Genomic DNA, 16,256 nt, shown 5'->3' with positions numbered 1-16,256 from the left:
CATTTTTTCACATTCATTGCTATTACTGTTAAGATGACATCCACTCAAATCTGAATCTGTCCCTGAGAATGGTCATGTCAGCTCTCTTCTGCCTTGTTGCATATGTTAATATCATGCTGTAATCTTCATGAGAAATTAAGATACTTGAGAGAAGCAGCTGATACCTCTTAACTTGATGGAGCAATTAAAACTCAAGCATTTTCTTGGAAGATCAAAACAACATGTTTTGATCACAACTTTTTTTTATCATCCCATTTGCTTTTATGGTAATTTTAAAAGAAGGGTTTTGTTCTTAAAATAATAACGGTAATTGTGCAGGTTGTTTTTTTATGATGAGCAGTTTACTTGCAAAACTCAAAGCAAAGACAGTTAAGTTGCATTATTCCCATGGAGACTATTTAAACTATGTTGAAAAGTGTAAATGCTAGTGCTTGTGGGCAGATATTCTTGCCTGGCTGAATTTTGAGCAAAGAAGAGTAAAGAAGCGTGGAGGGGCCAAAGCCTCTCGACAGGGAAACAGCAGCAACACCAGGGCTGTTACCCCCAGCTCGGAACTAAAGCACTGGCAGCTGTTTGCTCCCTGAGCAAATGGAAACGTAGGTGGCGGATTTCCAGAACAGGAGGTGAACTGTGCTGCATTACCCGTGAAGCTGAATTATGTGGTGTTAAAAGTCAGATATTAGTGAAGTAAGGCACCAAGTTTTTAATTGAAATTAGTTTGACGAATTGAGATTAAGTACATTAGTAAGCTCAGTGTCAGGTAAATGATAGGGATGAACAGGTAGGAAGAATTGTTGTAAACTTTCAGATTTTTCTTCTCTGTGATATTGGCAAAGTTAGGCAAATTAGAGAAGATGGTAAAGCTTGCTTTCCCCTGCCCCCCTTCGCATGAAAGGTGGTTGACTTCGCACTTTTTGTTCTGTGTAAATTAGAGATGGGTAGCTCACAAGCACTAATATGTAACTCCTGTTACTGGCTTCTCATGCGCTGGTGTCTGAGAACACTCTATCTGTAAACTCTTCCTGTGTTACTTCCAGTGCTAGTCGTATTGATTGTGGGCTGTTCAAAAGCTAATTTGGTAATTAAAGTTGTCTCTGTTCCATGTCATTTTTGCGTGCAAACAACTTGTGAATATGGAGGAGGAAGTGCCTGGCTAGTCACTGTAATGCACTGCTGTCTCAGCACGTTGAAATTGCTACTTGTCAAACAAGAGGTTTACTCCTTTTATTTTCACATATATGATGCATTGTGAGTCCTGATGCATGTCTGCTGTTCTTAGTTACCTTGATGTTTTTAATAAAAATGTATCCTAGATCTATCTCTGCTTTCCTTAAAGATGATAATTATAGTACTAGCAGGAAAAAATAAATTCAGGTATTCACTGAACACTGTTCTGAAAGCAAATCCTACATTTTGTTATATACACAGGCTAGGAACATGTTCTGCTTAGGAACCGTTGGTTCATTACATTGCCTATCAATGAGAACTGGTATGTTATACTGCTGACAGAAATCCAACTAACCCCCAACAGAGTGGGATGTTGGTGATTTCCAGATGGAAATGGATGGAATAGCCAAACTTACTGCCTTTTAGCTTATCACTGAAATACACAAAACAATTATGAATAAATAGTGTATTATGGCAAACTTTTTCCTATACATGTGTTCAGTGGTTTCTGGTGTTCTAGTTAGGTGTGAAGGGATCATTTACCCGAGTACCGTATTTATGCATTATGCTATTATTGCTGGAGACATTGTTCTGTTCCACAAAAGATGGAAAAGGAACCCTTCCCAAATGCAGATGCCGTTATGCATTAGAAAGCCAAGGAATGAGACTAGGTCTAAGTATTGCTGCTGAGAAGTAAACTAATGAAAGGCCATTTTTACAGGGTTCTGAGCATTTCCTGAATGAGAGTGAATTTAATAAAGTATAATTCAGAGGTATTATTATTCAATTTATAGGATAGAACCAATGGATACTAAACATTCAATGTACAGTAACCATCTTGTTATGCCAACTTCAAAGTCAAATTAATGGAAGAAAGAAAAGGTCTGGTCATCAGAATTATATATGGTGTCATGGTTTACAAGAAAAATGCAAGTACCGATGAGGATGATGGTTATGAAGAAAATCTTCATGCTGGTATGGAAACTGATTTGTAGCATGAGAATGTTCAAGTTAGGATCATTCAAATTATAACAAATGGAAGCATGAATATGTGTTTGTAATTATTTTATAGCGAGAAGAGATGGAATACATCATTAGAACTGTGTATGTGGAAGTAGAAGGAGATGTACATTAAATAAAAAGTTGGATAGAATATTAGAATTAATGCTTTTTGTTTCTTGATCAGTTCAGGTCTAATCTTAGTAGAAGATGATTATTCAGTTTTTAACCTGATAGCTTTGCTCTAATAGTGTCTTCAGGATTTTCCATGTTGAAGTGTACTATAGACGGATTATTTTACCCATATCTTTCTGTTTCTTCTGTGAATAGCTGACTAAACATCCCAGCTCAGTCATTTGTATTAATAGATGGAGATCACTTTCTTAATAGTATATTTCATTTCTACAAAATTGGGAGTGATGGCAGAAATGTGGCTCCAATTATTTTTACACTTCAGCAATTGGAAACAAGGATTTTACCCAGATCACTGCAAAGCAGGAGTTACTAGAGTACATAAAATGATTTGACAAAGTCAGTCTTAGTTAATAATGCCACTAAACAGGTGTTTTAGCTGATTTTAATTGGCAGAAGAAGGTGCTGAGATATATTACATTGGCAAGTCAGAATAAGTTCTCATTGTCTAATAAGGATCTCTTAATATAATATAGGCATTGTTTAATACTACCTTTTTGAGGAGGCTGCCTGCCGGAATCCAGTTTACTACAATGATTATTAGGGTTATAACCAGAAATTAGATGATTATCATGACAAAACAAAAATATTAATAACACAAGAAGCTGGCAAAAAGGAGTCACCAAATTAATGTGCCAGCTATTGCCTTTCTTCTTTAAGCATGTTTAATACAACTCAAGCAAAACTAGAATGTCTCCAGAGGTGCATTTACATGTGAGGTAGATAGAGGTATATGAAATACTTGATCCTGAGCTTTGCTGCACTCCCGAGATGGGCTTATTACTTCTGGTCTCTGATCTCTGGCTGGTACGGAAGTATTTCTAATTGCAGACATGTTATACTATTTTTTTAAAGAAACTTCTCTGATTTTATCCTGAAGAGTAGACAGTGAGATGGGAATTAAATTTCTTCATGTAGAAGTTCACAATATCAGCTAAGAGAATACCACATTCTGTGTGCTAACTATGTAAAGAAAAACACACAAAATGTGGTTTACATTTTGATACATGGAGAGCAATAACTGAAGGTATGAATAAACTAGAAGCTGATTAAGAAGACCAGTTATTTTAAGCTATTTTTATTGATGCACCTTAGGCAGAACCTGACACCAAGACAAAATCAATGAAACTGAATTGGTATCCAAACAAATGCTAGGCAGATCAATCGGGAATGCTTAAAAGCTAAACAATGACCTGGTGGGAAGAAGGAATTGATTGCCTCAGCAGGTTGCTTTTTTTCTTTGGAATGGGACAAGGTGAGAATGTAGAAAAGAACTCGAGCCTTTAATACTTGGACATTCTGCTGCTGAGTAGGGTAATGCCTGGTGAGCATCTAGCCGCCTGCCAGATGCAGCCTGGAAAATGAAACCCTGTTAAGACTTCAGTGTCTAAGAAGATAATAGAATGGAAAGAAGAACTTTGTATTTAAACTGAACGAGTGTAACTGGGACAGATGCAGACTTCAAGAGTATTTGCTTACCACAGGGACGTGGGGTAGCTGTTCGGGAAGTTATTCTAGAATAGCTACTCCCTGGTTTAGATTTATGTACTTCTAATTTGTATTTTAATCTGAGTAAAACCGTTAACTATAGGTGAAGCCTAACTCAACCCTAAAAAGACTAGCCTGGAGACTGGTTTTGCAGAATGAGACAAATGAGAGGATTTGCAGGCGCTGCATGTAGGTATACTTGTTCCTTCCTCAATCCCAAACACAGATTGGCAAAAATAGATTTAAGAATGGGCGTTTCCACCCCATCTTCAAGTGCGTTTGCCAGAAATGCTGACAAGGTCATGTCAAGGACTTCATATCTCTGCCCAACCGTTCACAGAGTATCTGACCTGTTCAACTGTCAATAGGTTTAAAAAGGTGTCTGGTTTGTGCCAGAGACTCTTCAAGTATCATGTGAGCTCAAGGCCAGAACTGGATTACTAAATCTAGGAACAGGAGACAGAAGAGATGGGAGATTAATCTTTACCTCCTATTTGGTCACCGTGTGTTTTGGGGCTGGTTAGTCATATTTTCCCCAAATTTAGTAGTTTAAACTTTGTGGGTGTTCCTTGAAAGTCGGCATTTTAATTTCAGGGTAAAAAGCTATAGAGCTGAGACCAACAGGTGAGATGGCAAGTTTTCTCATCAGGTTTTGGAGGAAGGAGGCTGGAAAGGGGCTTGACAGATACACTTCTAAAAGTGGGACTTCTTTTTAATACTCTCAACTTTTTTCCCCATACAGTATCTGTTTCCATGGAAGTTGGTCAGTTCAATTTCAGCTCCAGTTTGCTTTTTCATGCTGGATGACGCTTGAAGATCTCATTCTTCAGATATAAATTGGTTTCTGTAAACCTACATAACATAATGATTTGTCTTCGAATTTGGATTGTTATTATAAAAATTAGCTAAGACATTGAAGACAAATTATCTCTAATTTCATTATTAGATATATCTTGTAGTAGCATCATTTAAATTAGAAGCATTACTTGCAGTTTTTGTCCTCCATTCACACACGTTGGTGTTCATGTAATTATCCTAAGATGATCTTATTACCTCAGCCGTGCCTATCAGGGAAGACCTCTATTAACTCATATCTCTTCATTTTAGGGAAATTAATTTTGCACCTTTTGCGGTTTTTTTCTTTGACTGGCATTTTTCCTCCAGAAGGGAAACGTGACTTCCCATTGGGCTGACAGTAATGTCATGTTGTGGACATGCCAGCAGGAGGAGCTTGTGTATAAAAACGTACTTTCAATAAAGCAATCACCGAATTATAGTAATTGCACGTAACACTGTGCTTTCTTCGGCAAACTACCATGTATCCATAAAGTAGCTGTCTGTCTGCCTGATAAAACTAAAGTACTATCAGAAGTTGCCATCGTGTTGGTAAATTAGCCTACTTCAGATTGACAAAAGCCCAGTGAGGTGAAAATTTAATTTTATTCCATTGCTTATTTGATATTTAGGTACTTTTGTGTTTACGTGTTCTGAAAAATGCATACTTGTACACAGAATCACAACCATCTGAAGCCAGTATCCCATGCTGTATTTTACAACTATTAGTGTATCAACGCTGCATCGCTGCAATTTTATAAATAGTATAAAAATAATGAGTAATAATATTCATGTCACTAAAAGAAATCCATGCTAATGAGCACAGCTGAAACTGGATTCACATGATCAGAATTCTCTACAGCAACTTAGATAGCATTGCTGAGTTTCAAAATAAGAAGTCATAGGACCAGGGTTGGAAGTCTAATTATCCTTGTCTGCCAAGAATTAATAACATATGCTAAATTAATTTTAAGAGTTTATTATTTCAGTGACAAGAAAAATAAGGAATTAGAGACCTAATTTGTTAATCTTGTTAAAGAGGAGGAGGATGTATACCACAGGTATTTCATGCAACTTTGTCATGTGAGGGTGTTCCTGCTTATCTAGGAAGACTAACTACTGTAATAGGAGTACGATGAATTTTAATTTAGAAAAATCCTGTGGTGTTTTAACTAAGGTTATTTTAGACTGTTCTGCTCAGAAATTTAGACAAGTAAAATACACTGCCATTAAAAACCATAATTTTATTTTCTGTGAATGTTTAGCATATGGACACATTTTTTTTCTATACTGATTTGTTATTATTACTGTAGTGAGTAACAGCTAATGTGTGCATCGTGGTTACCAAGCTAATGGCTACCAGTGCTACAGCTGCCTTATCGTGCAGAATTGCTCTGCTTTCCGCAAGTGAATTTTCCACTCAGTCCCAGGACTTGTTAAAGGCTTTTGCTTTGCCGAGATCTCTCCCGTGTGGGTGCTCAAAATGCTCAAGTGGAGCCGCGTGTGCCCATGGCTTTTGCAGGGCTGCCTGACCTGTGAGGAAGGTCACTCCGCAGGAAAAAGGGAACTACACAGGGTACATTCAGTGACTGTTTTAAAATGTATCTTTATGTGTTTAATCTGGCCAAAACTGCAGATGAGCAGTTCCTCCCTTATGGACTTGTTAACGCGCTCTGAAGATGAGCATTATAAGGGGTTTTTTTAACTTTCAAAAATAAGCTTAGCTTTGTATGCTGTGTAATTTTATTGCCTAGCTGAGTTGCAAAATGCAAAATTTCAGGTTTTATTTATTGATCTGTATGTAAGCAGTATAATTAAAAACCATGTGGAGTCCTCTACAAGAATGGCAATAGTACAATGCTATCCCTTTATACTGTAGTTTTCCGAGGAGTCTATAGCCTCTGAATATCACCTAGGTAAGCTGGAATTTTCTGTTACTGCTTGTTTATGAACTTAATGTACTTCTCAGAGTCTTTTCCAAAAGGCTCATTCATGTAAGACTGTAGTCTGTTGTGGGTCAGAAGAGACTGAAGAATTCCCAACAGGGATGTATTACTAATGTACTTCATCATGTAATGATACATCCATCCATTATTAGAGGATTGTTAAGTAGAGCATCATCCAAGCTCTTGTCTATTTTGCTTGTACTTTTATCACTTCAGAATGCTTTTCCCACCATTTCTGAACTGCAAACTCATAGAGATACGCTTTTATCCTGTAATTTGCAATCTTCCATAAAGTATTGAAAGTTCTACTAGTTCTCATTTTTGAAAGAGCCCATTTTGTAATTCACACTTGAGATACCAGTAGAAAGAATGCAGTTCTGTGTAGCTGAAGATGTGTGCCGTACTTCGCAGTCATGTGCCAGACTCTCATAACATCTGCTTTTTTCATGTTTGGAATAACTACAGAATAATTTACGTATAACATAAACTAGATACTTCTGTCTTTATTTCTTGTCTTCTTAGTGATATTCCACCTTCTGGAGAACCAGTAAGCAAAAGCAATCGCTCGAGAGTGACAACACGCTTCCCCAAACTATCTCGCAGCCACCAAAGAGAGCCACGAAGCCTGGAACCTCAGAGTGGTGATCTTTGACCCTGTTTTTGTCATTGTGAATACTGGCACCATGTACTTTAATTCTGTGATTCCTTCCTAGCCTGTATTTATAATTTAAACTCCTGAAGAGACTACAGCTGCATCAACTTAAATCCTGAAAGGAGACATTCATTACTAAGGGTCATATCCTGATTAACTACTTTGGAAGGCAGTAATCACTTTCTCAAAAGAATATGAGGGCTCTTCACCAGGGCTCAGCAAACCGATAGGCATTTTCTTTGTTTTGTAAAGCTGCATTGCACATATTCTCCTTTGTTCTGAAGTTCTTCTGTTACTATGAATTCCTTGTTTGTATTGTGTTGTCTCCCTTTCTACATGAACGTTTTTCTGTTCCAGAGAGACATGAGTATCATGTCAAGACAGTTTTTTTTTTTTCCTTTGGAGAACAGTTACAATTATCACTACTTAATGTCAGAAGAATGTGCTTAAAAGAACCTTACTAATTTATTACCTTTTGTAAATAGGAAGACTGGAGTTTTTTTGTTGTAACCTCTGACACACACAAAGGTTTTTAAAAAACTTGACAAAGAAGTTGACAAGGGAAAAACATTACAGGTGGAAAAATAGCTTTTGTACATTTCTAGTTAGATATTCTCAATAGCCTTCATTTGTGGGAAGTAATTCTTTAAAGTCAGAGAATGTAATAATTTTTTAGTGAAATTTCAGTCTTGCCGTAAGGCTGGGTGCAATATCATTGATTTCTACACACCACAACAAGGATACACAGAATTAGTGTGGTACAAAACAGTGGTTTCAAGTTATGGGTTATATTTTGTTATTAATTTGTTGCTGATGTTACAGAACAGTCCATCATTAACAGGGCAGTCTGGAATTCTTCCTCTGGTTTTGTAGAACCCTTCGCATGGCGATACTTAAAAATTGCCTGTAATGAAAGTGCCTGTTACCCATCACCTCTTACTGAAAAGTAATTTGTAATGGGACTACTGTAAGAGTAATGAAAAAAATTGACAAGAATTATTACAAGTGATGGAAGTCCTGACGTGGATTAACTGGAATCCAGTTCAGTATCCATTAGCTGCGCTGCCGTAGGCAGTTAATTATATGTTACTATCTTCTTCTCTTCATTAAGTTTAAGCAGTGTACGTTCAAATTTTCTATCAATTATATTCTGGTTTTCCTTTGTGTAAGAACATCTCTCTTCTCAGAAGTTTTTTTGGATAATGTTACTTAAATTGATGTATCTTGTCATTTTATTATCCATTCATTATATTAAATTCTCATGTCAGTAGATACTGAAATCTAGTATTACTCTGCAGAAAAACAAGCTGATGATTAATAACAGATTGTGTACCTCACTGCTTTACTAAAGTTCTAGCAAACTGGAACTTCCATTCTGCAAATCTGTGACCATCATGTATTGTTTTGTCAGGTAGGTGGTCCAGTCATTTTGAGTAGGGGTTTGTTACACACAGTGAGTAGCATCAGTGGGCTGGTGCCTGAGTGTGAGCCCCAAGTGCTGGATTCCTACCATTGAAATATGTAGCTTATAGATTGCACTGAATAGCAAAATGTGGCAGAGGGAAGTGGAGTTCACTCTTCAGGTCAGAAATTTCAGTAGATGGAAGTACCACTGAGTAAAATGATGTCACAGAAATGGAACTATTTTCGGTCAGTAAGAGAATCTCATTTACAAAATAAATAGATAAAAAGAAAATCCAAAAGGCCAGCCTGGGAGCTAGCTGATTTGTTTTTATTATAAGATGAGTTACTGTTGGTGTTTTCTGTAAACTACAGCAGGACATTTATTTAAGAAGAACTTGAGTATCTTGTCATTTAATGCTTCTCCAAACTCTTCAGTCTAATACACTGCTGATAGTTTAGTTGGAAGCAAAAATAGGTATAACGATGGTCTCACTTTGAAACAATTCTAAATTAATTTTTCTGAAAGTGGAGACTAGGTTAGTAGAAATATAACACACATTTATTAACACAGAGTTGCAAGTAAATCTGAAAGAAAACACTGTGTGGAAACCCTTGTGATGTATCTGTCACACAAAGCTCTATTCATTTTCAGGAAATAATTCAGAAATTAAAGTATTCCTTATTCAGAAACTTGAAAATGGTAAGAAATCTCATTTAGTGCAGACTAAATTTAAATATCTTTTTAGTTGGTTAGCAGGAATTTTTTTGTATCGACACTTGGATCTTATTTCATTCTGGATTATCTTGCTTCTTGTAGTTTTTAATGTATATATGTAGATCACAAAAATACTAAACTTGTTTACTGTGTACAAATGTGTACTGTGTACAAATTGTTCTTTACAATTAATTACCTTTAGCTGAATGGTGTATCGGCTCCTAAGATTACAGTCTGCAAACAGTGTTCACTTTGTGATACTAGATACTATCATGGGTGCATTACTAATCCATTTAAAAGCTCATCTGTGACTTCTCTAAAATCTCAGAAAATAATTAAATGGAAGCCTTTCATCACCAGATAGCTTTCCCACTTTATAACCCTGGTTATTCTGAAGATCAGTGAGGTACTTGCATGACTGCAAGTAGATACCTGGTGATATGAATGCCCAAATCTTTAGCACCTCAAGACACTGTAAATGCCCTGTCTTTGAGAGACTCGTACGTATCTGTCACAAATCCCACTTCTAATGTTTATCTACCAGAACCAGCAAAGACTGTTGAAGAAGGTTGACCAGCTGGTATTAAGAATCCCAAATAGTTATGTTATTCTTATAAAATACCTGTAACAATGATTCTATCAATTGAATTATTTTGTCAGTTTATTCTGTGTCACCTAATTCCATGCATGTAGTTAGAATTTTTGTACAAATCTGATTTCCTTTGGTACTGACTGATAGTTCTTAAACCCTTGTATGCATGTGGTCAGTGGCTGGTGCACCATGAGTTGATGGATTCGACCAGTTCTTGTCAGCCCTGTAACCACAAAACGGAGAACTCGGACAGGCTGGTCCCTGGAGTTGTTCCTGCGAGCCTCAGGCTACAGCGTGGTGTGAGGCAGTACCAAGGAATTTATAATACTGTTTTCATTTCACTCCTGTTTTATCTTCAGATGTATTAGGGCTCTAGGGCTGCTCATCTGGAACCTTCTAATGACTATTCAAAATAAATTGTAGAAACAAGTGGCACCACACTTATTTTAATGCTGATCTCCAATCACATGCAAAATGAACAATTTCCTAAGAAACACAGGCCAGGCAAGACTCGGTTCTGTCTTTTGCAGATGTGATTGTCTTATCAGTATTCATTACATATTGACTATGGTTTTTCAGAATCTCATTTATTTAGAGATTCTGTCATTCATTATAGAGAATGCATTGTATCGGCTTGGCTTTTGCATTAAATCAAGTTTCCCAATAATAATAATAAATTTCCAAGGTTTATGTAAGGCAGAGTATTGACATAGTTATAAAGGCTTAAATTGATACGTCCATTAAGTCACATACTCTTAGGAAGATTAATAATTTCAAAGACAGTCTTTTTTATGGAATATATTGATGATGTGATAGTTGTAATCAAATTAAACTCTCTTACAGAATCTACTGCAAGTCACAAACCATCGTGATTGGATTAATAAAAGTATTTAGAGAAAGGGCATAATGGTGTTAACGATTACTGGCTCAAAATTGTGACCTATTGCTAAGGTGCATTTTTTTTTTGTTACAAAATAATGTTTTATTGTATAGAATGGTTATCTGCTTGGTAGCTGTCAATTAATTAATGAGAACCTACTAACAAATGGGGTTGACAGACTCAGAGCAGCAAGTTAACAATAAGGGAGACTTGGTGAACCCCAAGTGAACTAATGATACTGTCTGTCAGGACACATAAGTGATTTAAGAATATATTTTGTTAACAGAATCAGTTACTAGTTACTTTCAGATATTGCCATTCTTTTTCCTTCAAAGCACAGAGGGATCTCCTTTCTGCTTAAGTTTCACGCCATTTCAAAGGTTCAAACCTCTCATCCCCCAACTCAAAACATTTTTCATCTACTATCTTGTAATTCTGAGGACAGATAATATATACCTGTGGATAGAAATACTGTTACCCGCTTGAAATTGTTATGAGAAACCTGTGGAACAGCTGCTTAAAAGAAAGAAAGACTTTTTTTCACCAAATTCTGCTCCTGTACACCCTTGCAAATCTTTGATAACAGCACTGTGCTCTTCTAGCTGGAACTCCAGTATATATGAAAACAAACACATTTAAGATGAGAACACAATTTTCTCCGTGGAAGCAATAACAATACTTCTGTACTGGAGCTTGAGTCACTTCTGGAAAAGTGGTTAGGCTACTCAAGAAAGTAAAGAATTTCTCTCCTTCAGTGTCTGTAGGTTAGGATATTTCAGTCAGCGCCCTGTACCACATGGAATATTAATTTAATTATTATTTAGTCACTTCAGTAGTTTCTTAGCATTAGGTATTGGAAGAATCACTTTAATATATGAAATTATATACACGAAATATAGAATATCTTTAAAAATACCAGTTAAACTGCTTTGTATTTCACATATTGAATGGGAGATAAAACACGTGTTCTACACAGTGGTCTGACACTGTACATTTCATTTATTTCTTATTCTGCACTAATTGTGCTTTTACGGTCCTGTTATCTATAACCTAAGATTATTTATTTATTTTTTAAAAATAATCAGAGTATACTTCTAATTAATAATAGTGGCTTAGGTTTTGGTTAATAATTGCATGAATTTATACTAGAAAACAGCACTGAAATGTTTAGAGAGGAATGAATTCTCCAGGTTTACAAATTGCTGCAAATATCTGGCTTAAAAAATAATTTTCCTGTTGCATTGAAACAAATGTATTGCACTTCCATGTAGGGGAAATCTGTTTCTTTAACAAGATTTCAGAAATTATGTCTATGCCATGACAGAAGTTAAACTGCGATTGTTTTTTTGAGTGGAGTATTAATCATTTAAGACACTAAAAATTACAGAAACATAAATGTGGTTGAAAATTGAATTCTGAAAGGCTATGCTTTCTTTCTTACTTAATGCTTAGATATCTAACGAAGTATCTTGTATGTGGGACCAAACCTGCTGGCAATTGAAGAAGCTGGTTTTCCCTTTTAAGGGGGGGGGGGGGGGGGGGGGTGAGGAGATTTTTTTTTTGTTGTTGTTCCTGTTAAAACTGTAGGAAAGAGTATTAATTCTGAAGCGTATATATGTACAGTATTCATCTAAGTATTAATAAACTGTTTGTAATATTATTTTAACTTGTTATGCTAATGTTTACATTAAAGACTTTTTAAGCAAATGTGTATATATATAATTTTCTAAATGCTTTCTTGTATTTTTTTTTAAATATCCTGTGGTAATTTTGTTGTAATCTGGTTGAAGTATACTTTACCAAGAAGACAATAAAAAATAACATCTTTTCTTGTTTGAAATAGAGCATGCTTACACCTTATTTATTCTTTCTAGCTGTTTTGTAATTGCTTCTGTGATTTATGTTCATGCTTTTCAATGCATTTCTAGAATGATGTATGTAGGTATCAGGCTTCAATTTGTTAAAAGCCTTATTATTTCATCATATAAGTAGTATTTATTGACAGAAATTTTGAACATTTCAGTTTATAATCACATATTAGAAAAATCACTCACACAAGAAGGAAAACAATGTTTTGCAAGTTTTTGTCTTGTGTGTTGCTAATACAGAACATCTGTACTGAAGTTACATGGGAATTAAATGGTATACATGTAATTTCAGTATAACTGGTGTTTCAATACAGATCAGGAGACTGAGATCTGCACTGTTCTCATGTCTGATGCTGGTTTGCTCTGGAAATTTCACTCTCCCTCTGATTTTATTGCCTTCTTTAGAAAGCAAGAATTCCAAAGCTGTTTTAAGGTCTGTCTGAAGGTCTGCAATATGCGTACAAGCTGATAACCCCTTGAAGAATGGTGATTTTTATGAAAACTGCGTTCACTAGGAAAAGGTTACAAGGATAACTTTTTCCTTCCTTTCTATTCATTGCTGGAGCAGAGCAGGGGGTGCCTCCTCTTCGTTGTTCCTTCCCTTGTACAATGCTACAAGCCAGAGTTTTATAAGAAAAGACACTAAAAAAATCCCTTGAAGTGAGGTTTTCTGAAAGGATTGATTTAACATATTTATATTATTTTGTGGTGTTCGGCTTTCTTACATTCAGAGCCCACATACATAGTTTGATTTCCTTTTATTGAGATATGACACATTTGGGTATTCAGACTGACACTTTGATATCCAGTTCATAACTGAATGCTTCTGTATCATGTGAAAACAAGCTGCTAGATTTGGATGCTTCATTGAAAATGAAAGTGTTAAATTGGAAGTGAGGTATACATTTAATCAGTTTCCACTAAACAGACAAAGCTATAATTTAATGAAAAATACTGTTAGATTCCTCGTGCTAACAGAACAGCCTGCTGATTAATTCAGTTAAAAATTTTCAAGCCACTGCCATTATATGAAGATCAGATTAGTTGAACTGCTCATGTTAAAAAAAAAAAAAGGCACTTACTGTAAAATTCACAGTGATATTTACATATCTGCATCTTTTAAAACATGTGGTAGGTTAGGTATCTTTACAGGACTTAGAAGACAGAACTTTTCTCTTAATTTGTCTTGGCAGTCCATAGGATTTTGTTGTTTCTAAGCAAATGTGGATGAGACTTTCTGAACAATTTCAATCCTGATACTAGCTACCAATAGAGTACAAGCTTTTCATTTCAATTATTTAAGATCTTAAGCAAAATTATGCTTACAAAGTTTTAATTAAGTTTCAAGCCATAGTTTCTTTCAGTTTCTGTCTTCTTGAGGTACCAGCCCCCAAACAGCCCCAAGGTGGGGGCTTGTCTTCGGACTCTATGAAAGTCAAAGATCTCACTGTACCAGACATTCAGTTTCAATGCTGCAGAACAAGTCTCTGTTCTGAGGGGTGTTTTTTGGCCACTTGAGCTTTAGTTAATGGTCTGGCAGTATAAGCCTTTGAACTGCTGTGGGAAGAGTAAAATCTGGTAACTGGGGGAAAGACAACTAGATTCAAAAGCCTGGGCCAGAGAAGGCTGGAAAGGAAAGGGTTTATGCAATAACCCTAATGTGCATTTAAGTGTATCTCACAGCCTTGTCCAGATGCTGAGATGCTGCTGCTTAATTACCACTTTCAAAATCCCAGGAAGAACAAGATCATTTAAAAGGACGACTGATTTTTCTATGAATTCAGGCAAAAATTGCATTTGGGGAGTTGCAGTGGCTTGGCTTTTCTGTATGGGCCTACAGGGTTTAAAGTTTCTCTCTTTAACTTTGTAAAATCTCTGAGCAGGATTTACTGGGGGGGGGTTTGCCCCTAAAATTTTAAGGAAATGAGAAAGTTTTGTACAAATGATGTGTTAGAAGAGTGAAGGTATTTTTAAGATAATGTAAGATTTTTGCGACTGCACATCAGTCTTTCTGGATGACCTTTTAAGTATTGTAAGTGAACTTACTGTATCCCCCAAAATAAAATAATAGATAACTGATATTTGGATATATTGTAAGTCATGCTTGGTTTTGTTCTAGAAAATCATTGTGCAAACTATGGCATGTGTTTGTCATACTTATTTTCTGAATTTTTCTTGCAGTTTCTTTGATCTGCATTGTGACAGCAGACTGTTATTGTGTGTGAACATTAAGTACAATGGCAATAATAACTTTCTTTTTACTTCCAATTCAACAATATCCATGCCAATTTCAACAGTTTTTAATTTCCCAGTATTTTAAAGTTGCTCAGCAAGTGCATATACCTTATTCAATACACTGCATTTGTCATTGCTTGGGAAGTATGGATTTTTAAATGTTCTTATATCCGTACTCATGTCCAGCTTATAGTTGTTTCATTCATTTAGGCCATTCATTAATTGCACCATTAGATGTCCCTCCTATAGAGCTTTCTTCTGTGCAAACTGTTGTGCTCTGCCCTGGCTGCATGCACACAGTGCCCCTTACGGAACAGTGCGAGCCTCTGCACTTCTTGCATTTAGTTCCAAATGCCAGGCCTGCAGCAGTTCGTGCTTGTTCATTGTATGTGATGCTTTATATACTCTTTTTTGTGCACTTCGACTTTTGCTCTTTACACCTTCTGTGTTGAGCCTGTGGTATTTTTGGAGTGTCTGTTGGATCAAAAAGACCTGCCCTCCCCCAGTTTTCTGGAATTGATGTGTCTGGCAAATCCTTACATCCTTACATAGTGCTCCCACTCTGACTTCAACTAGTTCATTTTCCTATTAAGAATATTTTTATAATTTTTGTTTCTGGTGATACATGTTGTTCAGAAACAGCTGAGGTACATCAAGGGTTTGTTTTACTCAGTGTCTGAGTTCTAAGTCATCAACTTTGTATGACATAAGTCTCTTTATCATGATTCCCACTAGCATCTGCCAGAGCTGTTGAATACAAGGCCTTTCTTTGGGAATTACCGTCATGGTAAAATAGATTTCACATTCATATTATGTAGCTTCGATCTGTGAAAAATATTTACAGGTTAAACTAATATAGCAAGAAAAGAGTTAATCAGGTTCATACAAATTTTTAAATTTTTTTTCTTCTTCCTCACTTGGTTCCTTGTTCTTTTGCAAGTGCCAATTAATCCATTAATTAAGTCGTTTGCATGTGTGTCAAGGTCAGTGACGGTTTCTATGTCTCAGTTTCTAGTAGGAAACTAAATTATGACTATTAACGTTCCCAATTTTATTTTTTTTATAAGAAAACTGATTTTCAGCAGTGAAGATCCCCAGGTGCCTTCTGGAGTGGGAATGTAGGGTTACAGAGAAGTAGAAAATGAAATATTATTTCATAGAGTTAAGTAACTTCCCAGCTACAAGCAAAAGCAGGTAACACCTCAGTCATCTGTCATCAGAAAGATGTATCTTGTCTCCATTGATGTACACAAGCAAGTCTGTTTCTTAACTGAGACAGAAAAA

The sequence above is a fragment of the Falco peregrinus genome, chromosome 5 (assembly GCF_023634155.1).
Source record: "Falco peregrinus isolate bFalPer1 chromosome 5, bFalPer1.pri, whole genome shotgun sequence".
In the NCBI taxonomy this organism is placed as follows: Eukaryota; Metazoa; Chordata; class Aves; order Falconiformes; family Falconidae; genus Falco; species Falco peregrinus.
Note: the sequence above shows the minus strand (reverse complement) of the source record.